This window comes from Mustela nivalis, assembly GCF_964662115.1.
Source record: "Mustela nivalis genome assembly, chromosome: 3".
NCBI lineage: Eukaryota > Metazoa > Chordata > Mammalia > Carnivora > Mustelidae > Mustela > Mustela nivalis.
Genome location: NC_139022.1, coordinates 42,999,011 through 43,023,906, shown reverse-complemented (window position 1 = coordinate 43,023,906; position 24,896 = coordinate 42,999,011). Strand labels below are relative to the sequence as shown.

At 40.1% G+C, this 24,896-nt stretch overlaps 1 protein-coding gene across 5 annotated transcripts in view; it reads right to left on the bottom strand.

The window, feature by feature from the left end:
- ZNF475 (zinc finger protein 475) overlaps positions 1 to 24,541 on the bottom strand; it is a 57,823-nt gene extending 33,282 nt beyond the window's left edge. The window contains exons 1-4 of one of the 5 annotated variants that reach the window (XM_082723394.1): positions 24,342 to 24,541; positions 14,097 to 14,252; positions 12,818 to 12,937; positions 449 to 533 (exon numbers count right to left, since the gene is read on the bottom strand). The gene's annotated coding sequence lies outside the window, so the exon portion shown is untranslated. The remainder of the gene's footprint in view (positions 1 to 448; positions 534 to 12,817; positions 12,938 to 14,096; positions 14,253 to 24,341) is intronic. The other 4 variants (XM_082723393.1, XM_082723395.1, XM_082723396.1 and 1 more) reach the window with 4 other exon arrangements.
- Positions 24,542 to 24,896: the final 355 nt, after the last annotated feature.

Sequence of the window (24,896 nt, the reverse complement as noted above, 5' to 3'; positions counted from 1 at the left end):
ACCAACCCCCCCATCACAAAGGGATCATCTCCTGACCTGAGGCTGGACCCTACAGACCACAGGAGACCCCTGAGTTCAGGCTGCTGGTAATATCACAACACTTGGCATTGTGTTTGATGAAAGACAAAAAGAGCTTTAAGACCTATGCCTCGTTTCTGTATTTTGGTGCCAAGGAAGGTCTGGATCTTTGCAAATAAGACAGACTATCGGATCAGCTCTGGCACAGAAAGCAAGCGATTCTTCATTTTGACAGATCCTAAGACAGTGATATTAACACATGTGACAAAAGAATGCTGGCCCCAGGGTAGCCAGCACAGAAAATGAAGCTCACAGAAACAAAATGGGTCCTCTGCCTGGCACCATCCAAAGGAAAAAGGGGGTCTAAAAAACAGAAGGAACCTAGGAAGATGATTTCATGAGGTTTTAATCAGCATGTGGGGGTAATAACCTTCAAATCATTCTGCTTCCTTGTTCGGACATCTTGTTTATCAAGGATCCTGGGTTTCCTTTCCATTTTCCTTCATACCAGAACGCTGCAGATAACAAAAGAACTTAAGAAGACAGGAGACATCAATGCAATTACATAACCTTACTCCCCCTAAACTTACTCACAGTTTCTCTCTCTCTCACACACACACACACACACATATACATACACAGAAACGAACACACACATACACGGCTCCCAGCAGATCAGAATACTGGGGAGGCCCCATAACTCACCCCAGCAGCTCCTGTCTCCCTTAGGATCAGGTGAGAGGACAAGTATTTACTGAATACCAACTATGCATCAGATATTGTACAAATTTGTTATATACAATGTTTCAGTTAATTCTCAAAAAGAAGGCAGGTATGATTGTTTCAGTTTTACAAGTGAAGACACTACGAGTCAGAAAAGACAAGAAACTGGCCCACGCCAGTCCGTCTGTAAGTGACAGAACTGGGAACCCCTTCCAGCTCTCTTTGCCTCTAGTAGTCGGCTCTTTCCATGATTCATTCTGCCTTAGATTCTACCAACGGAGCTTCTTCTCTTTAGTTTTTATCCCGGTTTTAATGGAGGATGCATATGTCTCATGGGAAGGTAACTAAGCTCCCACCAGCCTTTATGCTGCCCTTGAGAAGGAAGTGTCAAAGGGAGGAGGAAAACAGGGCACGGAGTGGGCGGGGGAATGGGTGTGTGGGGAACAAGCCCCTGTGATGGAAAAAGCAGAAAAGCGAGATTGGGGTTCCTGGAGACAGCATCTTCCCCAAAGCAACAGGGCTCATTTTAGTTTGCTGAAAGTGGTTTTCTCGATGACGTTGGCCATCTGCAGCCTGTGCAATACAGATCCTATTCCCGATCACACCAACATCCCTGGGAGAAGTCTGTGTTATTTCCTAGACATGGGAATGGGCCAGGGGGATCTGGGGTGGTATAATGAGCACAGGGTGAAAGCAAAAGCTGCCCCAAGAGGCCAGACAGTTGCTCCCTTCACCGCCCCTTCATCATTTCAATTAGGGATGGTTCTTGCAGTGTGCAGGTATTTTCCTGCTATACATATTTTCTCTGCAACAAACCTGAGGGTGTCATGAAATTCCTGACTGTATCTTAATAAATTTTTCCACTATCTCTTTCCTCCTTCAATGTCCTCCTAAAATTGTTATCTTACTGTGCTTAAAGTTTTCAAAATATGAAAGAGGAGGTAGCTGGAAGAAGTGAAATCTTTGGGAACCACAGCATCTAACGGAGAGTCTTGTGTTGTTTCTTTCCACCCAGGATTCTGGCAAAGCCTAGCACGGCCAGTCACTCTCCCCTATATGTTAGTTCTAAAAGCAAAAGTACTGGAAAATACTAAATACATACAGTTAGATCACTTAAGAAACTGGCTTGCCACATAGACACATCGTAAAGCAACGTTGCGAGTTTATAAAGAGAACTACTTTGCAAAGCCAGCCAGCTCTACCCCAAGCAACCGTGGAGAAATGTTCACTCCAGTTGGTCTGAATTATCCATTTTGACCATATTTGCACATAGAATATTTAAAGAATGTCTTGGAAGGCATCACATTTTATCAACATGATGCCATTTTTCCATGCCCTTTGGGGTTCACAAGAAGGGAGAGACACTCACAAGGATGAATATAATAACCATGGAAATCCAAACCCATCTTGGCATAGAAGGTGTTTCCCTATTTAAAAAGGTGTGTGGGGGGGAAGGGCATAATCAAAGGATTAAATCTTTTAAAAAAATTTAGTCTTTTGAAACAAAATGAATGTAAGCAATGCATGCCCTCTTCCCTGTTAGTATAGAATCCAAATTCTTTAAATGGACAAATGAATACTTAAGAAAGATGGAGTTAGGCTGGTGCTGGCTCTGAGCAAAATCATAAAATAGAGGAGGTTTGTCTTCAATATCCTCCGTCCACCCCATTCAGCAGGCTCCATTCTCCCCTGCCTGGTGTCCTTATATGCTCACTAGTCTCCCTTACTTTTGAACTCTCCCTTTTTCAAAAAGGAGCTGATAGACTTATTCACACCAAGGCTTATGACTGATGAGGTAATATCCCTCCCACAGTCTGGCAAAGACAACTAGTCCCCCACCAGTAGTAACTTTGCCCAACTTCCTCAGATTTAGAGAGCCCCAATTTTTAGCTGGGCACATGATTTCCCAACTTCAAGTCGCAGGCCCCTTTGCAGAATTATATAAGACGTGTCTACAGTGTGCTCTTCTTTTCTTCCTTCAAACTGATGCTTAAAACATGGACGTGATGGCTGGAAATCTAGCAGCCATTATGGACCAGATTACATTCATGTGACTCCTAACATGATGGAGTAGACACCTGGATGGACTTGAGTCCCTAATAATGGTGGAGTCACCATACAAGCTCTCAAGTGTCACCCTTGGCCTTTATTTACATAAGAGAAATAAATATCTGACTGTATTGTAGCCACTTTTAAACAGTCTTTTCCTTGCATGAAAACTATAAATAGAATCTAAATCTAATGAGACACCATTGTATTTTAATAGCTGCCATTGGCTTAGCATAAAAGGAATTCTAATAGCGATATTTCAAACTTTAGGGTCTACTTTTATGAAAAGCGAAAAAAAATTTTTTTTGAGATAGTACACCTTGGGGGCAAAATTGACTTACTAAACATATACTTTTTCCTGAAAATCAGAAATACAAACATTGAAACTATAAATATGAACCAATGGTCCTTAAGAAATTCATTCATGATCTTCCTTTCCTAGAATTCTGTTTTTGGGGAACAAATTTGAATGACATATTTTGTTTCATGGAAATAAAAACTTACTTTTTCCACAAGCTTTGGAAGGAGCTAGAGTGCATCTGTTGTGACAATTATTAACATTATCTGAGTATTCCAAACACTCTTTTCTGTATTCATTTTCCCTATGCTCACTCTCGGACTCCACGTGCTCCATAATAGACAGGATTAATCCTAACCTCTTCCCTTTGATACATCAGCCCTAGGAATGATACCTGCTGTCTCCTTCACAGTGTTGTGTTCTTTTTTTATCCTGCAAGTTACTATCTATGTAACGACTTCCTTCCTGGTTAACAACTCTTTATATGACATTGTAATCAAATAATTGGCATGGTTTCTTGTCTTATGACTGATACAACCACCCTCAGAAAATAAATAATAAGAATCTGTGATATTCAAGCTGCATAGTTCCTCAGTATTGCAATAAATATAAGCTCAAATGAATTCTTCCATAGCAGCTTAGAAAATCATACGGTGCTGAGCACCCAGGTAGCTCAGTCATTAGCATCTACCTTCAGCTCAGGTCATGATCCCAGGGTCCTGGGATCGAAGACCACATTGGGCTCCCTGCTCAGTGGAAAGCCTGCTTCTCCCTCTCCCACGCCCCCTGCTTGTGTCCCCTCTCCCTATATATCTCTCTCTGTCAAATAAACAAATAAAATCTTAAAAAAAAAAAAAAAAAAGAAAAGAAAATATTGTGCTTATCTTAACATTCTATCCTCAACTTTCAGACCACTGAAAACAAATTTTTAATTTTATATCATCATCATGCTTCAAGAACTAGAAAATGTCGCTTTTCCTTCTGTGACCAATTGAATGAAACCAAAAGAGGAAATCTACCTTTTTCAGCATATTCATATTTTCTTTCATTTTACATAATTGTCTTCTGCAGCTGACTGCCCAGCCATAAGGCCACCACTGTCATATAGGGAGTCAAAGTGATCCCATTCCTAGATCACAGATGACCGGGAAAGGGGGGTAAGGGGAGTGGTCCAGGTCACTCTGGTTGATTCCCTGCACTCCTCTTTGCATAGCCACTAGGCCAGTAGCACCTGTGGTCCTCAAAAATTTTAATGGGAGTGACAAAAGACCAGATGAGAGCAGCTAGGAACTGGAGGTGGACTGGTTTGGGAAAGACAGGAACAGCACTGAAAGGTAAACTAATAGAAACATGTTCAGAAAAGCCACTGACCCTGAGGCATATGGCTTCAAGGGAATCTGCCTGTCCCTGTTGGCAATTCCAGGCTGATTCTGAATAGCTAATGAAAATTTACCCTTCCTTGTCTTTCCTTCACTGTGAAGAATTTTAAATCAAGAAGTCAGTTTCTTCACCTTCATTCAATCTAATTGTCAGGTGTGTAGACATAATAGTCTATGGTGTTAGGAGAGCCATGCAAACAGAAAATGGGAGAAATGTACTCTTTACACTTCTAAGTAGAGCTTTCGGTAAGGATATTTTATGTTGTTAAAGCTCATAATACCACTCTATGAAGGCTGTTGTTAGATCGAGCCTGTAATTTTCACTCTATATTGAGCTTCCAAATCACAGAGTACTCTAGAGTCACGAACGCCACACAGGTATGACCACGTAATTGTAACATTGACATCTGGAGGGGTGGAGAACTGGTTATAGAAACCATCAGTACAATCACATTAGAATCCTATCGTGTATAGAAATTCAAAGTGTAGACAAAAAACAGTGGGGGGGGAGTCAAGCTGTTGAATCATAAACAAGCATACAAACCATCTTTTCTGGGCAAAAATCCTAATAAAAATAGCTCTATTCCAAATAGAATAAAATAGCTATTCCAAATAGCTCTTTCATAAGACTTTAAGGCAGTAGGTCATACACAAAATCTGGCCCGTTAATAAGTTCTTTTTGACCTTCCTAGAGTTAAAAATGGTTTTGGGTGCCTGGGCGTCTCATTTGGTTGGGTATCTGACTCGTGATCTCAGCTCTGATCTTGATCTTGGGTTGTGAGTTCAGTCCCCACATTGGGCTTCACGGTGGGCATAGAACTTACTTATAAAAAAGTTTAGGGAGGCCTGGGTGCCTCAGTAGTTTAAGCATCTGATTCTTGGTTTCAATTCAAGTCGTGAACTCAGGGGTTATGGGATCAAGCCCCACATCGGGTTCCACGTTTAGTAGGGAGTCTGCTTGAATATTCTCTCCCTCTGCCCTTCCCCACTCTCACTTACTCTATCTAAAATAAAAAAGTTTATCTTTTTTCTTTAACAAAAGTCTGAATTAGGTGCCATTATTTTAAAGTTGGGAGATGTCACACAAAATCAGGATTTTGGTTTCTTTTGAGAAAGTGGGAGAGCTGACCATACAGAGCCCACATTCCAATGCGGCAACAACCTACATTGACTGATACTGAATAAAGGCTGTGTCTGTGGGTCAGACAGCCAGTCTTCACTCTTCTGAAGTTTCTCATCAGTCCTTTGCTTTATTTATTTGTAATTCATCCTTGATTCTCAAAAGGATTTGAGTTCCTGACCATAGCCTCATTTTAAAGTGTCCCTTTCCCCCATTTTTATCCTCAATTAAATATCTGAATATCACTTAAAGGAGCACTTGCCCTCAGTTAATTGGGAATCCAGTTGAAGGCTTTTCTATGAGAAATATTTACTAAAAGCATGACAGATTTATTGGTAAAAATTCAGAAACAAAGCTTCATAATGACAGCAGAGTGAGGCTGAAAGACTTATTTCTAAGAGGGAAGGAAATATCCGAAGGGAAAAGAAAGAATCAGTGACCTGAGGAGGAATTTTCATACATTAGTGGAAGGTCACAGGAAATGATGCATCTAATTTCAGAGAGAGAAAAAAAAAAAATCAAGCAGCCAGTGTTTAGATCAGCCACAAGAGAGATGGTAGAACCAAAGAAAGGAAAAAAGAAAAAAAGACAAACACAAAAAGAAATGTGTTTGGAGACCATCTGAACTTTTTGGAAGCATTCCCATAATTATTTAGTTACCGATGATATAACAAGAGCTACTCGTCTGCTTAAGCCAACGGTTCTTGATTTACCATTAAATGATCCCTCACATGAAGAATGTTGCATTGCTTAAGTTATTAATCTAAAGAAAGAATCATTCAGTCAAAAGAACATCAACAAACCATTAAAAATATATTGCTAGATTTCCAAGATTTGGGCTGGAACTGGAAATACTTCCTAAGAGAATTATGCTTCCCTGTATAGATTACAGAATCTGGGGCACTTTTTCTTTCTGACAAACTAGCCATTTTGTCAAGTACCACTTACAAATTAGTTTGAACTGAAAATGTATAAGAACAGCCAGTAATTCCCTCTCAACCTAGAATGAGGTATCAGATATCCATCAAGTGTCTAAAGTTGATGTATTACGATAAAACATAGTGGGGGAAAAGATAGATATTGTTTCAGAATTTAAAAACTGTAAATAGGTGCATGTGTTTCCTAGCCCCCATCACCTGATATGTTTGTACAGGGTTCCCACTGTCTTCTTGCTCCTGATTTATCATCTCAGTACGTTACCCAGTGGGATATCTTTGGCACAGACTTGCAAACCACAGAGTGGTAGTATCAGAAGGACAATCACTGGATTCGTGTGTCCAGGTGGAAAGAAGCACAAAGAAGAATACAGCTGCCTTTGAAGGGACAGATTGGCCAATGGGAGATGGGCCTCCCTGTATCCTGGAGGAACCTTTTCTTAGCCACATCACCCACTTTCCAGACAACAGCCTCAAAATTGTGCCTTAGTGCGACCCACCTCCGGGAGGTCCGAGCCTCCCAGAGCCTGGCTGACACGTTAATTGATCGTCATTACCATTCATCGCAGACATCAACACCCTTTGTGAATGCTCTCTCCACCCAAAGCTGTTTCTCAGGAAAGTCCCTGGGAAGAAAGTCAAAAACAGGGCCGAGCCCATGAGGCTGGGCTTCTGCTGTGTGTGTAATGAATGCACCTCTATTTTCTGGTCTGATCGGCACGACTTCCCTGGTGGTGGCTCTGGAGACCTGGGAGTTTATGTACGGCCATGGGGTGAAGGCTGTTTCTGAATGTGGGTCCTTTGTTGCTCTTCTCCCCACATCTCTGGTCCTCCTATGTAAATAAGTCATCAACAAGCTATTGTCATTCCATTTGACATCTCTGACTCTCATGAACAAAGCACTCTTTCACAGGCCAGATGGTCTGAGATCCCTAATGGTTCGGAGTCCTCCATACAACATCCTTTCATTGCTCAGGAATCTTACATAGGCTCTCCCCTGCTGAAGAAAACCACTAGAAGGCGTCCTCTGGGATCTTGGGGGAACCTGTCCATCCTCTGTCCCCAGAGCCCAGGCCAAACAGGAAATATGGTGACAGCTCTTTATTTTTCAACCTTCTTAGCTTGTAGTTTGATTTTTAAATTTACTTAGTAAATTTAAAACTACTTAGTAGTTTAAAATGTACTGAAAGCCTCTTTCCACCCCACTCCTGGTAACTATCAGATAGCAAGGAAGTCAGTCAGAGTGTCAAACAGCTTTGTTCTGTTTTCCCTTAGTAAACACAAAAAAGATCCATGTGTATTTTAAGTCATACCTTGGATCAGAAATATCAGAAAACTTTAAATAGACAAGTTTAGGAAAAAATAATAAAAGAAACCTGTCTCACAAAAAAAAAAAAAAAAAGAAAGGAAATATCAGGATATCTGATTAGAAGAACACAATTTAAAATCAACGGTGTGATTATTGATTTTTCCACTTTCTTATGGTTTTACCGCCTTCTGTGTTCTCTCTTGCATTTGCTTTCATTGTGTCCACTGTCTGTCTGTCTCCATTTTAGGTGTGAAAGGACAACCCCAACACAATAGAGAGGGTGTCATTAGGAAGGGCACCCTATGGTTGATTCTACTGTCAGTTTGCTCTAGAGCCATAAGGCAGTGCTGACCACTCACACTAGAAAAGTGTGGCTTATAATTTTAACTCTGTTATATTCTGGAAGAAGAAGGATTAGAAATGATAAGCCCAATATAATGATATGAGTCCTCAAAAGTGGACAGCCTTTCCCTCAAAGAGGTAGGACAACCAAAGAAGAAAGGGGCCCAACCACCCATGGCTAACTTGAAGATGGAGGAAAGGAACTATATATTCTAAGGAATGTGTATGGCCTCTAGAAGCTGGGAAGACCAAGGAGACATGGGGCCTCCAAAAAGGGCTCCTAAAAATGAACACAGCTTTGCTGACACCGATTTTAGCCTCAAGAGACCCATGTTGGATCTATGACACAGAGAACTATGAGATAATGAATTTGGGTCGTTTTAAGCTGCTAGTGTTATTGTATTTTGCTACAATAGCAACTAAAACATCCCAAAAGAAAGAGACCAACACTGTGAATGCAGACTTCTGCAAAAATGTTACTCAATTAGTTTTGGCCACACCGTACCCCAGAATTTTAATAGTTCACAGTCACCCAGCTCTAGACTCCACTGGAAACACCACTGCGGGGACTCTATCCCAGGGCATCAGGTGGCCTGCTAGAATGAGAATTATAATGCAATTCACCTTATGGTAACAAAGGCATAAATATTCATATAATATTATACAGGAGAGTCTCACCCAGTGTGACTTGGGAAATAATTCTTTCAGACTTGGCATTCTCCTCAATATGATCTATATAGCTTCCCTGTCTACATTTCAAGCTTGTATTCCCCTTTCCTCTTTGACTGTATTCTTTGTCTTAGCATCTACATAATTCCATAAGGTAGAGTCTTTATTGACTGCTCATGGCTAACTGACTCTATTTTGTGTTCAGGGTTGTGCTGTCTGCATGACAAGGGTCCCCTTCTCTCTTTTCAACTGTGTTGTGAGGACCACTAACAGTCTTCTCCAATGATGGAGCTGGATGGTTAAACCGTTCTTAGGTGGAAAGGTCATTATCAGTTTGGATTCTGAGCTGAAGAGCCATTTCCGTTTTGTAGAGCAATTTCTTATTTGGGATTGTAGGGTATCAGATATGCCACTTTGGCATAAGGATTATTTTGCGTTGAAGGCAATTGGGAAGAAGAAGATGTCAGAAAAGCTCTCTGCTCTCACTCTATTTGCCTAAAAGCAAGACATAAATTTGTAAAGACGTCTCTCTTTCCCAAATCAGGAAGGAAACTCAAAGGCAACTCTACTCTTGTCAGCTCAGAGCCAAGCACCAAGAGGAAGCTACACACAACATCACTAAAGAGCCCTTATCTTCTATATTTTGCCACCCCTAAAAGCCTAAATCTCTTTGCCTTGTTACTCCTTCACAAATTTATTGTTTTTTGTTAAGATGCAATGTAAACATCAAATTCTGACCACCCTAAGAGTTTCTCATCCTGTGTGTAAGTATGAGGCACCAGTTAATACACTCTTTCTCTTGTCAATCTGTCTTTTTTAAAAAAATGGATTTCTTTTTTTTTTAAGATTTTATTTATTTATTTGCCAAAGATCACAAATAGGCAGAGAGACAGGCACAGAGAGAGGAAGAAGGAGGCTCCCTGCTAAGCAGAGAGCCCGATGCGGGGCTCGATCCCAGGACCCTGGGACCATGACCTGAGCTGAAAGCAGAGGCTTTAACCCACTGAGCCACCCAGGCGCCCGTTAATTGTTTATTAGCAATATTCTGTAGGCCCAACCACTGAACCAAAAAAGGTATAGAAACTTTTTCCTCTTCCACAGAACCCTAGGATAAAAAGGATCCCCCAACATGTTGTGCCAATGTCATTTTGTTTAATCCCATTAGATGGCATCAGTAGTTCATGGTCAATTACAGTTCAGCTATTTCATACCCATGTATATGCAGTACATAAATACGAGAAAAGCAAAAACGAAATTTGGAATATACTGTAAAAATAGCAGAGGACCACTGGAGATATTGCCTATAGTGCTCAGAAAAAAAGAGGTAGATTTGATTTTAATACCGAGGTGACTGTTTGATCAGTAACTGTGTCATATTTGGAAGTTCTGATAGGTAGAAGAGGGTTGCCCTGGATAAGTCACTGCATTAACATGATGTAGCTACCTAAAATATGGAACTTCCTTTCATGTTCCCCTGTCTGTGTGCTCCTCACAAAGAAGAACAACTTGGCAATTCAATGTCAGAGTGTGTTGTTTAAAGCTGGGGTGAATGTTTGGTATGCCTTATCATTGTGTCCCCAACCCTAGTTGTGGCCATGTGATCTGCTGTTGAGCTAGGTCTCCCTCAGTCAGCACTGATGTGATTGACTATTCGGATCTAATTGTAGAAGTTTGAGCTTTCCTAGGTGCTTCTCATCCCATTTGTTTTTATCACACTGTGATCCTTTAAAGTGTGTCTTGTTATCTAGATAATAAGAATTAATGTTAATGTCTTAGGTCTAGAGATGATATTATATTCTTAATCGCAATTTTTATTAAGATAATTGTGGATGCACATGCATTTCTAAGAAAAAAAATATAGGGATCCCGTAACCCCTTGTCTGATTTCTCTCAATTGTAACACAGTGTAAAATTATGATATAGTATTTCAATCAGAATACTGATATTGACACAATCCACTTTGATCTGTATTCATGTCTGTGTGTATTAAGCTTTGTACAATTTTATTGCCTACAAACATAAGCACCACTATAGTCAAGAGAGTGAACAGATCCAACACCATATGATGTCTGATGTTATCAATTTACACCCACCTCTCTCCCTTCCGCTGCCCCCTCCAAGTCCCCATCTCTTATTCCTTAAACACACTAATCTGTCCTCCATTTCTATATATACATGTTTAGTCATTTCAAAATAGGATCATGCAGTAAACCACCTTTTGGGATTGGCTTTTTTCCCAGCTTAATTCCCTGCTGATATATCTAGTTTTTGTTTGTTTCAATAATTAGCTGTTTTTAATGGCCGAGTACTATTCTATGGTAGGCATGTACCAAAATTTGTTTTACTTGTTCAAGAACATTCAGGCTGATTACAGTTTGGCTATTACAAGTAAAGTTTTACACATTTGTGTGTAAAATAGCAATGTCATTTGGGCTGGTTTGTGAAAGAAGAATAGGAGTTATAAAGGGAGAAGGACATTCACAGCTGACACAGATAGCACCATAAGCAAAGGTAATGGGAACCTAAAAGAACATGATGTGCTAGAAAAACTGTGGGGCTTTGGTTTGTGGCAGGAAGGACAGGTGTGTGTATGTGAAAGTTTGTGGAGGAGGGATCTGCGTGTGTGTATGTCTATAAGCAGATGGGGATGTAATGAGATGTGAGTAGATGGATGTAAGTTGATGAGTGTATGTATGGGTGAGAGTATACCTGAGTGTAAGTATGTAGATGGATAGAGTTGGTCCGTATGTGAGGACCAGTACAAGTAGATGGGTAGGCCTCTATTATGGGTGGAAATATGTATGAGTCTACAAGTGTATATAACAGAGAATGTATGTATGTGAGTGTGTAGATGGGTATGAGTAAACGAATGTGGGTTGTACATGAATATGAGTGAATAGATGTGTGTGTATAGATATAGGAAGAGATGGGTGTGAGGCAAGGAGAGATGGACGTGAGCGTGTGAATCAATACGAATTATTAAGTGTGGTATCTGTATGCATAGAGTTAAGTGTATTTAGATGAGTATTACTGGGATGCATAGATAGGTGTGAGTGGATGGTTGTGAGTATGTAAACGTTTGTGTATATGTGAGTTGATAAACAGATATAAGTGTGTGTGTGAGAACAGGTAGTATGATGTGGGTGAAATGGCAGAGGAAAAGAATGAAGAATAAGAGAGAAGTAACAAGGAAAGTAATTTGAAAACAAAATATCAAAAGCAGTATAGCTACTTTTAGGAAATCTGATTGCCTTACAGGAAATGAGGAACCTTTACAGATTTTTCTTAAACACATGCAACATATGATTGAAAACATGTCTTGAGTAATAAAATCTGGCAAATATCAACATTTCACATCTAAAGACTACACAAAGGAAGTTCTTTAGTTTCCTAAAAGGATCCATTACAGAATTTTCTCTAAAAGCAAACATTTAGAAGGAAAATAGATCACCCTGATCTACAAAATGTAATTTGTATCTAACTTCTTGAAACCATGTGTACAACACAAAACCAGACGTATATGTTTCTTCCAGTTCTCAAAATCTGTTGAATGTTGTTTCAAACAGTCACCGTCATGTCCCATCTTAAGTTACTAGTAGCTGACACATGTCTAAATATTTTTGTTAAAAATCTTGACAAATACTTCTGGACCAGAGAGTGAACTTCTGCTGTAGATTTTTGCGGTATTTAGACAGAATTTTTAAAAATGAAAGAATTTATTTTAAAAGCATCTTTCCTTTGGATGCTAAACCAATTCCTAATTCCCCTTTCTGTGTGGCCTGGGATTAGGTCACTCAGATCTTAAGTTTGATACCATCACATCTAGGAAAAAAGTCCAAGTTCAAGCTAACCATAAAACCCCTGGTAAGGTCTAATTTACTAAGAAAAAGTAGCTTCTAGCAAAGACTCTAGTAATACTCTCATTGGTCTCCATTCCAAAGTACTTTTTGCATAGTCCTATAAATTCAGACCTACCTGAAATGCTAGCTCCAAAATGCTTATCAGTTGTGGAATCTTGGGATATGTAACTTCTAGGTGTCTCAGTTTCGTCTCAGGTTTAGTGGGATAATAATACCTTGCATAGTTATTGTGAGCCTTAAACGTAAGAGAAAATGGTTAGCATGCTGTGTGGTAGGTGGTAAGTGTGTTATCATCATTGTCACTATATGGCTTTAATGTCTGTCTGCTTCTCCATATTTTCACAAACCCAGCAGGTGGGAAATGTAATTACGAGACTAACTATAGATTTCTGAAATTATTCTCCTTTTGCTAAAATATTATAAGGAATTTCAAAGTTGAGTTGGCTAACTGAAATCATATTTTATTTTGTTTTTAAGATTTTAATATTTTATTGATTATTATTAATTTATTAATGCATCTGGGGCTCAGTCTCACCACCCTGAGATCATGACCTGAGCCAAAATCCAGAGTCAGACACTTAACTGACTGAGCCCCCCAGGTGCCCCAAATCATATTTTATTAAAAGATATTCCGGGGTGCCTGGGTGGTTCAGTTGGTTAGACATCAGTCTTTGGCTCAGGTCATGATCTCAGGGTTCTGAGAATGAGTCCTTCTGAGGCTCCACACTCAGCGGGGAGACTGCTTGTCCCTCTGCTCCTCCTCCCTATTCATGGTCTCTCTCTTACTCACTCTCAAATAAATAAATAAAATCTTAAAAAAAAAAAAAAAGACATTCTAACCTGTAGTCCCCAAAAGGAAAGAAATACTGAAACTTAGGAGATAAAGGAGTGCACTTTTTTAAAGTTAACAAGTCTAACTAGTATGAAATCATCACTTAACTCCCCCTCCCCAATATAGGCAGATTGGATCTGAACTGGGTGCTAGAAAAAAATGCTCCAATACATGAATTGACTGGAAAAGAACTGGCCCAATCACGTTCCTGTCTTGGGGAAAAAAATAGTAATGGTTGCTCAAGCCAGAAGAAAGTGAGAGAGAGCTGCCATGTCCCAGCAAATAAGTGATGCTTGGAGGAAGGCAGAACAGAGGGCACAGGAGTGGCGGGGGGTGATGACAGGCTGATGACAGGATAGCTGGAGCTGCCATTGTTACTTGGGGACAGAAGACATGTGATGTTCCACAGTCTTTACATCTTACTCTGAGTGTATAGAATATCCATGCTCCGGGAACATCATGACATTCCTACCAGATACGAGACATGACATGACATTCCTACCAGATATGAGAAGATGTTATCACTGCCAATCATGTCAGGTATGAGAGAGGAAGCACTCACCTCAGAGGTGGAAAGGCAGTGACCACGTTGGGTTCGTGGAGCTTGACTGTGGACAGGCCAGTTTCTACACTTCTCTTTAAAAGGGAAGCAGGCTGTGGTCTCTAGTTCTCCTCAGATATTTCAACAATTCAAGAAAGAGCCCTGATGAACATAGGTCTGAAAATCAATGGGGGTAATATCTGGTTATTAATGCTCTATTCAGCAGAAATAGAAAGAACCTGGTTGAGAAGTTCCTTTGACGATCCTCTAGAATTCTGAAACTTTATGAAAAACTGCCTACTAATTATTTTGGTGTCTGGACCAGAGAACAGAGTCTACTCAACTCTCTGGCTCAGGAATCCCCTGGAGCAGGTAGGTCTTGTGGTTCCGGAAGCTTAGTTTTTAGATTCCCTTGCATTTCCATGCATGTATCCTTCTAATAAATGCCCCACTGTTTGAGGTACTTGAATGTGGTAAGAAGGCCTGCCTGGATTAATTTAATAATTCATTCATCCCAGAATGCTGCCTCTGGCAGTAGAGTCCAGAACAGATATTTTGTGACATAATTTTTGAGTTCCCTTCGCCACCACAAACAACACCACATTATTGGACACCAGTTTTATTGGACGTAAGGTTGGACATAAGTCCAACCCTTCCAACCATGAGTTAACAGGCTCGTTTTCACAACATGTTTACCTCAATTATGTATTCTTAAGATTTTGCACTACAAATAAAGAAAATCCTACTCTTGTCTCTTCATGAAATAGAGGCATATCTTTTTATCAAAATAAGAAGTCCGGAGGTCATCTGAGGCTCAACAATCCTGGTGCTTCAGTGATGGTCTTGGCTTTTCCCTCACGGTTGTAACTACTGTACTAGTGCCATAGTATTTTTTAAACCATGTCATTTTCTTGTCTTTCAATAGAGCAGATAGGCCAGTCCTAGTGTCCCCAGTCCTAAGGTCTAGTTAAGCTCTTCTCCTGTAGGTTTTCTGTGATGGCTCGCAGTTGGCCCAGGTAAATATTTCTGAGAATTCCATCAACCTATGTCTGTGAGACACCAATACAAGGCATCACAAACATCCTCTTCCTCTCTCTTCCTTTCCTTTTCCTGAGTTTTCATGCTGGGAAGCCCTATCTACAAAAGGATGTTCCACTAGGAGACAAATATGTCAAATTTCTCATGTGCCTCCTAAGCTGCCTAAAAAGGATTTCCCTTTCTCTCTATCTTGAGAACTATTTTGTTACTCTGGATCCCAGGGTGGGAAACTACAGTTGAGAAACCCTTAGTGAAATCTGCATTGGCTTTCAGCAAGCTTTGGCAATTTCTTAGTGCTTTACTTTCTCCCCGCCCCCCACCCCCCAATGTTCTGTCCCCGCAGAAGCTTTCATTTAAATGTTTTAAGCTGGTTTCCATTTATTAGTTCATACCACCATGTTCCTAGTTTTCAAACACCAAGATCTTATATACCATGTTTCTATTTAAAAATATATATAGAGAGAAGAGGTTGACGTATCTCAAGATGCTATGGAATCAATATTTGATGTATAGATTTAGAATCTATCCTGCAAATACTGATCAGAGGAACTACGACTTTAGGCTACAAACTCAATCCTTGTTGGTTAATTGTAAAATTCCAGTTACAAAATTAACATTGAAAGAGATGCCATCACATTAAAGATTAATTATTCAGGGACGCCTGGGTGGCTCAGTTGGTTCAGCCGCTGCCTTTGGCTCAGGTCATGATCCCAGCATCCTGGGATCAAGTCCCACATCGGGCTCCTGGCTCGGCAGGGAGCCTGCTTCTCCCTCTGCCTCTGCCTGCCTCTCTGCCTGTGCTCGCTCTCTCTCTCTCTCTCTAACAAATAAATACATTTTTAAAAAATCTTAAAAAAAGATAAATTATTCATGAAGCACTCAGACCTATTTTATTTAGAAAACCAATGGATAGTGTCCAATTAAGTCATTTCAGCTACAGCAGTATTCCACTGCTGCTTATCAATAAGCTTGTCCTGGGAGTCTCTGCTAAAAATTCATTTGCAAGTTTCTTATCACCCATAAATATGCTAATAACTAAAATAATTAAACGCCACTTGACATAGTCTTTGACATAAGAAATACACTAACTGAAGAGGAAAATGTGGTTTTAATTTTTGTTACTCAAAATGTCATGTGTTTCATATATAAGATGGTTCACTTGGAACTAAATAGACAAAGTAATCCAAGATTTATCTTATTCTTATGTTGCACAATCATTTTGTATTTTTGAAGGGAAATGCCATGAACTGATTCAAATAATGTAAATCCTTATTTTGTTTTACACATTTATGACTTCAAAATGATCCATAACATAGTTTTTCACAAATTAAATATATGTATATCTATCTTTCCAATGAAATTATACATATATATATACACACACACACACATATACATATATATATATATATACATATGTGTGTGTGTATATATAGTTGCTTAGCAACAGGCTGGAATTTTTATTAGCTATATTTATTATCATGTCACTGGGGGTCACACACCAGAACACACAGACACACACAGACAAAGACACAAACACACACACATCTCTTCACATATTCTTTCTAGGTCAGAGAATATATTGAGAATCATCGCCATAATCATCACTTAGCAAAGAATGGATGCCAGGATCCATCTAGCACTCATTTGGTAACAATATGTTGGATTGGAATCAGATGGTACTAATGACAATCATTGGCTGAAAATTGAATTCTGACTCTATCCGCAATTGTTTATTTCTTCTCCCATCCTCATTCCTTCTCATTTTGCTCTTCATTCGTTTCACTGTCATTTTCATAAAACCACCCCTGACCCTATCTCTGGACTGGGAAGAAGTCACAGCGGTTGGTGAGTTCAGACTGAAATGATCATGAGGGTGTTTTCCTTTGCCCCAGCTCTCCAGCGAGGTTCTTGATCCTAGCGTGGACTGGCATGGGAGAGGAGGGGTGGAGAGAAGAGAGCAAGAGGAAAGGTAAAAGGCACTACTCTAGTAGACACTAGAACGTTTGGCTTTTCACCCTTCATTTTCTGTATGATCACCTATTAATGATCTGCCAGAGAAGGAAACCTCATATCCCCCTCCACTCCCCTTCTCCTTTCTTTCTGCTCACCATCTCATCTCTTGTCTTCTCTGATTTTTATCTTCATGCATCTTCTTTCCTACATTCTTTCCCACCTCCTATCCTTTTGATACTGGGTTACTCCATGTGATAATACATTCATTCAAGTAGAAACATCACCACAGGGGCGCCTGGGTGGCTCAGTGGGTTAAGCCGCTGCCTTCGGCTCAGGTCATGATCTCAGGTCCTGGGATCGAGCCCTGCATCGGGCTCTTTGCTCAGTGGGGAGTCTGCTTCTCTCTCTCTCTCTGCCTGCCTCTCTACTTGTGATCTTTCTTTATCAAATAAATAAATAAAATCTTAAAAAAAGAAAGAAAGAAACATCACTACACATATCGTTGATGCGGCTGGTTATTCCTTCTAGACATTTGGCCTGCCCACCTGAGTTTGCAACCAGGTAGGTGAATGGACCGGCCTCACCGGCCACAGGCTGCTTCTGCAGTAGCAGGGGAATAAATAACCCTTCCTGCGTGCCAATCTTTTCCGGAGTAGGCACATTCAACTCTTTAAATCCCAAAACAGGTCCTACACATCCCTGGGTTAAATGTTCCATGGTTGTCCCTCCACTCTGAAATAAAATCCAAATGCTTAGCCACAAAGTTCCTCTGTACCTGGTTCTTTCTTTAAGTCTCTGCCCTGGTCCCTCTTTACTCTCCCCTGCTTGCACTCACGTTTTATCCATGTTCACTTTCCAGGTCCTCAAAGAACCTGAAGTCCTTCTCACTGCAGCGTAGGTCAGGGAAGGGACTGGAAGGGGCTTTGCTCAGGCTCATGCCATGGCTTAGAATCTTCCCCCAGTTCTTTGCCAAGTTTCCTCATATTTTCTCTATTTACATATCATCAACTCAAAGAGAGCCATCCTGACTACGCTTCTCTCAGTACTTTCTCTCTCTCTCTCCCACACACATACCGATGCACATACGCACACATGCACCAACGTGCAGAGGTACATGTGTGCACACACAGGCATATACATGCACACAGAAATACATGTGCATACCACAGGACTTTTGGACAGGAAGGGCTAACAGCCAGCTTTGTAGTATCTTCTCAAGTCTTGGGGATCTCTGAGCATCTTACCTTGCTCCTTATAATCCTCAGGAAATTAGGAATTAGTATTCTAGCTTTAGAAGTGTAACTCCCCCAAATCGGAGAGAAATGAGAATCCATCCAAGGACTGAGTACTGGACCAAACCCTCATGACAAAGACAGTTTTATCAAGTGATAAGCAACAAACATCAATGGCCTGGAGCTTCCTCCAAAAATGGGGATAATTGACAGGCACACCAGAGGTGACACAGAACTCGCTAGCTCAGGCAGTGGGTGCTGTGTGACTAGACAGAAAGCTGAAGAAAGATCTAAGAGGTTGGCTTTCCTGAGCTGAACTTATTCGTACGTTGTCCCTCTTGGTCACACGCATTCTGAATGCAGATGAGTCTCAAAGTTTAAATCTTGGAAGTGTTATCTCTTTTGAAGAGAACCCCAAAGGACTGGGTGCTCAGAGAAAAAAGAGATCCGTAGCCACAGCCCTTTAAATGCCCATGTGTGAGATGGGAAGCTATTTCAACAGAACTGAAGATTAGACAAGTGTTAGGAAACCATGGCTCACTAGCCAATCTGGCCAGCTGTCTGCTGCTTTCTGTAAATAAGGGTTTACTGGACCAAGTCGCACTTACTCGTTTCTGTGTTTAGCTTTGGCTGCTCTTGCCCCACAACTGGAGAGCACATGGCCTACAAGGCCTCAATTATTTACCATCTGGGCATTGAACAGCCAAAGTTTGATGACTCTTGAATTAGAGCCTACAGAGGAGAGTCCGTTTTATTTTAAACAGTGAAACATCCGATTACGAATCAACATGAATTATAAAGTAGCGCTCAGTGCAAGCAGAATTCTACCAGGTCTTGCTTGCATAGGACTCAGTCAGGCTCCTCACAGAGACTTCTCTCAAACAACAACAAAACAAGCAGAATCTCTTGCTGTATTGCACTCAGGACATTCTCTGCAGCTTGTCGTCACTCTGAATTTCTCAACAGCTTGCCTCCCGTACGTTTTCCCTCCCTGCTGCCCAGACATGGTGCCTGCTATGCCTGGTGCCTTACTTGTATGCTATGATGTTCCGCAAACGCTGCTGTGTTTTTAAGACTCCACGGGAATCACCACCAGCTTCCTCAGGAAAGGTGTTCCACAGCAGTTCACATTCTTCACCATTTATGTTTTTTTTTTTTGCTTTCTTTTGTTTTTTGTTTTTTTAAGAATTGCGTGTATTTTTTTTTAAGATTTTATTTATTTACTTGACAGAGAGAGAGATTACAAGTAGGCAGAGAGGCAGGCAGAGAGAGAGGAGGAAGCAGGCTCCCCGCTGACTGGAGAGCCTGATGCGGGGCTCGATCCCAGGACCCTGAGATCATGACCTGAGCTGAAGGCAGAGGCTTTAACCTACTGAGCCACCCAGGCATCCCTCTAATTTTTTTTTTGGTATAATACAAATGTTGTTAGTTAAGTTGCGTGTATTCTTGAAAATGTTTCATTCACCAGAGAAGTTGGGAAAATTATTTATGATGATATCACATATTCATTTAAATTATTTAAGCACCCAGAAGGAACAGCCAAATTAAAGTCCAAGTTTGTGAAGAAATTGCTCTTAGAAATAATACATGAAATTCAAATTCTAAAATAATCTGAAAAATGCAACTGAAAGAAATGATAGTTTGCATCCTGAGGCTCAGAAGGAATGGATATCTTTTGATAGGGATAGCAAACTTGGAAAGCCTGAGGAAATGTTCCTTAGTAAACACTTGAGTGTCGATAATTTTCTGTCAATTGACAGGAATGTATGAAGACGATTAACCGGATGTTTATTTTATCAGATATGGATTTTTTTCTCTATAATTGTGAGGAATACATTGTTAAATAGGAAACAGAGATTATAAGTAATGCTTCCTTGCAAAAATTATGGACCAAGAAATAGTTCCTTTTCCTCTTGCTTTGTCCAAAGTCATGCCTGCAATATAGTAGACATTCAAAAATTACTGAAGGAAGAAATGAAAATTAAGTTTACATATCATTCTGTATAAATACATTTGAAAAATGCATCTCGTTTGCTGGGATTATCATTCTTGAATACATTTATGACTGTACATTTTTGGGTTTTGTTTGTTATAGAATCACTTAAAATCAGATTATTGCCCAGGGAAGAATTTGGACAACATGCAAGAAAAAAATGTCCAACTTAACACAAACTCTTACGCATCGTTCCAGTGGCAAGAAATCATGGAAGGACTCCACTTGTATATTTGTTTTAATACTTGCCGTACTACTTATAAGCCAAGATGAGCTGCTTTATTAAAAATTGACAATGCCAGTAAAGATAGATAAATAGGTTCATGTAACAGAATAGAATTCAGAAATATATGGTTGGTTCACATACTCAGTCAATTCATTTTTGACCCAGATGCTAAGACAATTTAATGGAGGGAATAAAATCTTTTAAACAAATGATGGTGAAACAACTAAATACATGTAGGGGGAAAGTTAATATCAATTCTCTTCTTTCACATGTGAAAATTCAAAGTGGATCATAGAACTAATATAAAAACTATAATATGTAAAATGTACAAGTATAAAAACTATAAAGCTTTAGGAAGAAAGCAAAGAAAAATATCTTTATGAATTCAGTAGATACAAAGACTTCTTAGACAAAACACAAAAAAGCATTAAACTTAAAAAAATAGAATTTAAAAAATTTCCTTTGTATTAATTACAAACTTCTGTTCTTTAAAACTATCATCAAGGGGCACCTGGGTGACTCAGTTGGTTAAGCAACTGCCTTCTGCTTGGGTCATGATCCCAGGATCCTGGGATGAACCCCACCTCTGGCTCCCTGCTCAGTGGGGAGCCTGTTTCTCCTTCTGCCTCTGCCCCCCCCTCCACTCACACTGTCTCTTGCTATCTCTCTCTCTCTTAAATAAATAAAGTCTTTAAAAAAACCCATAAAACAAAAATCACCATCAAGGAGTGCATGGGTGGCTCAATCATTTAAAGCATCTGACTCTTGATTTCAGCTTAGGTCATGATCTCAAGGTCATGAGATCAAGCCCCCAGTCAGGCTCCACACTCAGCATGGAGTCCGCTTGTCCCTCTCCCTCTGCTCCTTCTCTCTCTCTCAAATAAACAAAAAAATAAAATCTTTTAAAAACCCCAAAACACCATCAAGAAAATTAAAAGCCAAAGTCATAGATTGGAAAGAAATGTTTAGAAGACATATATTTGAAAGGATTTATTATATATATCTATATCTATCTAGCTATATACATAGATGGTCATAATTCAAACAACACAATTTTTTTAAATGGGCCAAGTTTTGAATAGATTATGCATAACAGAAAAAGTATAAATAGTCAATAAGTTCATGAAATAAAATTTAACATCATTAGCTGTTAGTCATTAGCAAAATGCAAACTAGAACCAGAGATACCACACATGAGGATGGCTAAAATTAGAAAGGTTGCTAATACTGAGTGTTAGTGAGGATGTGGGAAAACCGGAACTCCCACACATGCCTGGTGGAAGTGTGAAATACATAAACACTCGGGAGACCAGTTTGTCAGAATCTCACAAATTTAAACCAACACCCACCTACTAACATGGGCATTCTATCCCTAAATCATCACCCAACAGAAGTGAAAACATACGTCCACAAAAGACATATATGAATGTTTACCAAAGCTTTTACTCTTAATAGTGAAAAAATCTAAGAAACAACACAAGCATATCTCAGCAGGTAAACGCATAAGTGAATTATGGGATATTCATGGGATAGAATAGTACCCCACAATAAAAATGAACAGACTTCTGATACAGTGATCCTACTCAAAAATATTTTGTGAAGGGGCGCCTGGGTGGCTCAGTGGGTCAAGCCTCTGCCTTCGGCTTGGGTCATGATCTCAGGGTCCTGGGATCAAGTCGCACATCGGGCTCTCTGCTCAATGGTGACCCTGCTTCCCACCCTCTCTCTCTACCTGCCACTCTGCCTGCTTGTGATCTCTCTCTCTCTCTCTGTCAAATAAATAAATAAATTTTTTTTTGTAAATAAAATCTTAAAAAAAAAAGAAAAAAATATTTTGTTGAATGAAGAGTCAGGTGCAAAGAATATGCTGAATTATCCTATCTATGAACAGGCAAAAATAATCTGGAAGGGAGAGAAAGAAGATCCGTGATTGCTGGTTGGGGGGCTGGGTGGGTGGAGAATGCAGTACAAAGGGTAATGGACATGTTCTTGTATTGATAACACCCGGTGGGTAGATGGATGTAATCCTTTGTCAAAACTCATCAAACTGTGTACTTAAAACATATGCATTGTACTGGACATGATGTATACATCAGTGAAGATAATATAAACAAGAAAAGAAACATCTAAAATGGACAAGAAAGGTAACCAGATAGTTAATAAAAGTGAGACAGCGATGTCCAACAAGCTCATGTAAAAATGCTCAACTTCATTAGTCAGGGGAATGCAAATTGTAGACACAGTGACATATCATTTCATACCCATTATAAAGTCAAGCATACATCTACCATCAATTTCAGTGCTAGGTCTGAACCTGAGATACACGAAACCATATGTTTACCAAGAGACTTGTGCAAGAGTGATTACAGCAGCTTTAGTTACAGGAGACACGAACTGAAAGCAAGCCAAATACCAAGGAGCAGGAGGAGAGAGAAACAAATGCAGGATAATCCTATAATGCAATAATACTCACCTATAAAAGGCATTGAGTTAGAAACATACACAGTAACATGGGATCATCTCAAAAACATTCTGCTGAGCCCAAGAAGTCAGATACAAGTGTGAGTCTATTCCTATGAAGTTCACAGACAGCCTGGTTATTCTCTAGTGATAGAAATCAGAACAGTGGTGGCTCACGGAGGGACAATGGACTAAAAAAGACATGAGGAAGCTTTCTGGATGATAAAAATGTCCATGTCTTGCTTAAGGTGATGGTTTACAGCATTATGTATATTTGTCAAACTCACTGATTTTAGGCACTTGAATTTAAGAACTTAGGGTCCGTTACATTTCCCCACATGCATTTTATCTCAATAAAGAATCTGCCGATTCATCTGAGTAACTCTAGCCTTTCTCACCCCTTTCTTTTTCAAGGATAATTTGGCTAATAAACATATAATCCTGGGTTAATGTAAAAAACATTTCATCTACTTTCATTGAAGACAATTATTTTTAAATAATTATACATTTAAATAGTATTATTCTTGGGGCACCCGGGTGGCTCAGTCAATTGAGCGACCGACTCTTGGTTTTGGCTTAGTTCATGACCTCAGGGTCGTAAGATGGATCCCGGCTTTGGGCTCTGTGCTCAGAACAGAGTCTGCTTGATACTCTCTCCCTCTACCCCTCCCCCTGCCCTACTCTCTCTCTCTCTCTCTAAAATAAAAGAAATAAATAAAATCCTTAAATAATATTATCTCTTCAATTGGAATATTATCTCTTCAATATTATCTCTTCAATTATCTCTTCAAAGAGAAATTTGGTTCTCTTTTAGCCCCTTAAACATTGACTCCAGAGTTCCCATTACTGCCAGCACCACCCAGTGAAGTAAAATTATACTTGTTACTTTGTCAGTCAAGGGCTTTTACTTCGTGATTCATTATTTTATTTGGGGTTTCTTTTCTTTTCTTTCTTTCTTTTTTTAAGAAAATATTTTATTTATTTCACAGAGAGAAAGAGATCACAAGTAGGCAGAGAGGCAGGCAGAGAGAGAGAGGGGGAAACAGGCTCCCTGCTGATCAGAGCCTGATGCAGGGCTAGATCCCAGGACCCTGGGACCATGACCTGAGCTGAAGGCTAGATCCCAGGACCCTGGGACCATGACCTGAGCTGAAGGCAGTGGCTTAACCCACTGAGCCACCCAGGTGCCCTGAAGTTTCTTTTCTCTAGTGAGATACTATTTATGACATGTTAGCGAGATGGAAATGGAGGAGACCAGGATGGCCTAACATAAGCCTCTATCATTAGTGGAAAGGTAAGGTTGGAGACTGACTGATTAGTTAGACAACAGAGGAAAAGCACACTTTCCAAGAGAGCCTCACCTGGCAAGGTTTGTTGTCACCCTTCTGCTTCAGCTTGTGTCATGGCCTGATGAGCCCCTCAGGGAGGGGGCTGGTGGAAACAGGAGCAGAAGAGCTGGGAGCTCCAGGATTCACATGCCCTCTTGCAGGAATTCTTGAGTATGTACGGTTGGGCTGCCAGGAAGAGAAACCCCAGCCTTTGTCGCCTAGAGAGGTATCCTGGCAACCTGTCAACAAAAGGGACAGCACCGAGTTCTGTAGCGATGGACGGAAAAATCCAAAACAAGGGGTGGAGGGACTCTGAAACCAATAGTACAACAGGTATGGATGGATCTCAGCTTTCTTGGAAGTTGACTCCAGTGGACTGAGCCCCGAAGGAGGAGAGGTGCATGAATTTAAGCCACAAGGCTCTTTTCAGGGAGGAAATGGAGTGGAACCCCTTTTTCAAAGGAAGAAAAAGGAAGATTTACTGTCTCACTGATCTTGTCTAAGGTCTTCAGAAAGCATCATCTATAGTCAGGAAGCTTGGCCTCTTACGGAGACAAATGGGAGATTCTCCATGAAGGTGTGGACGTT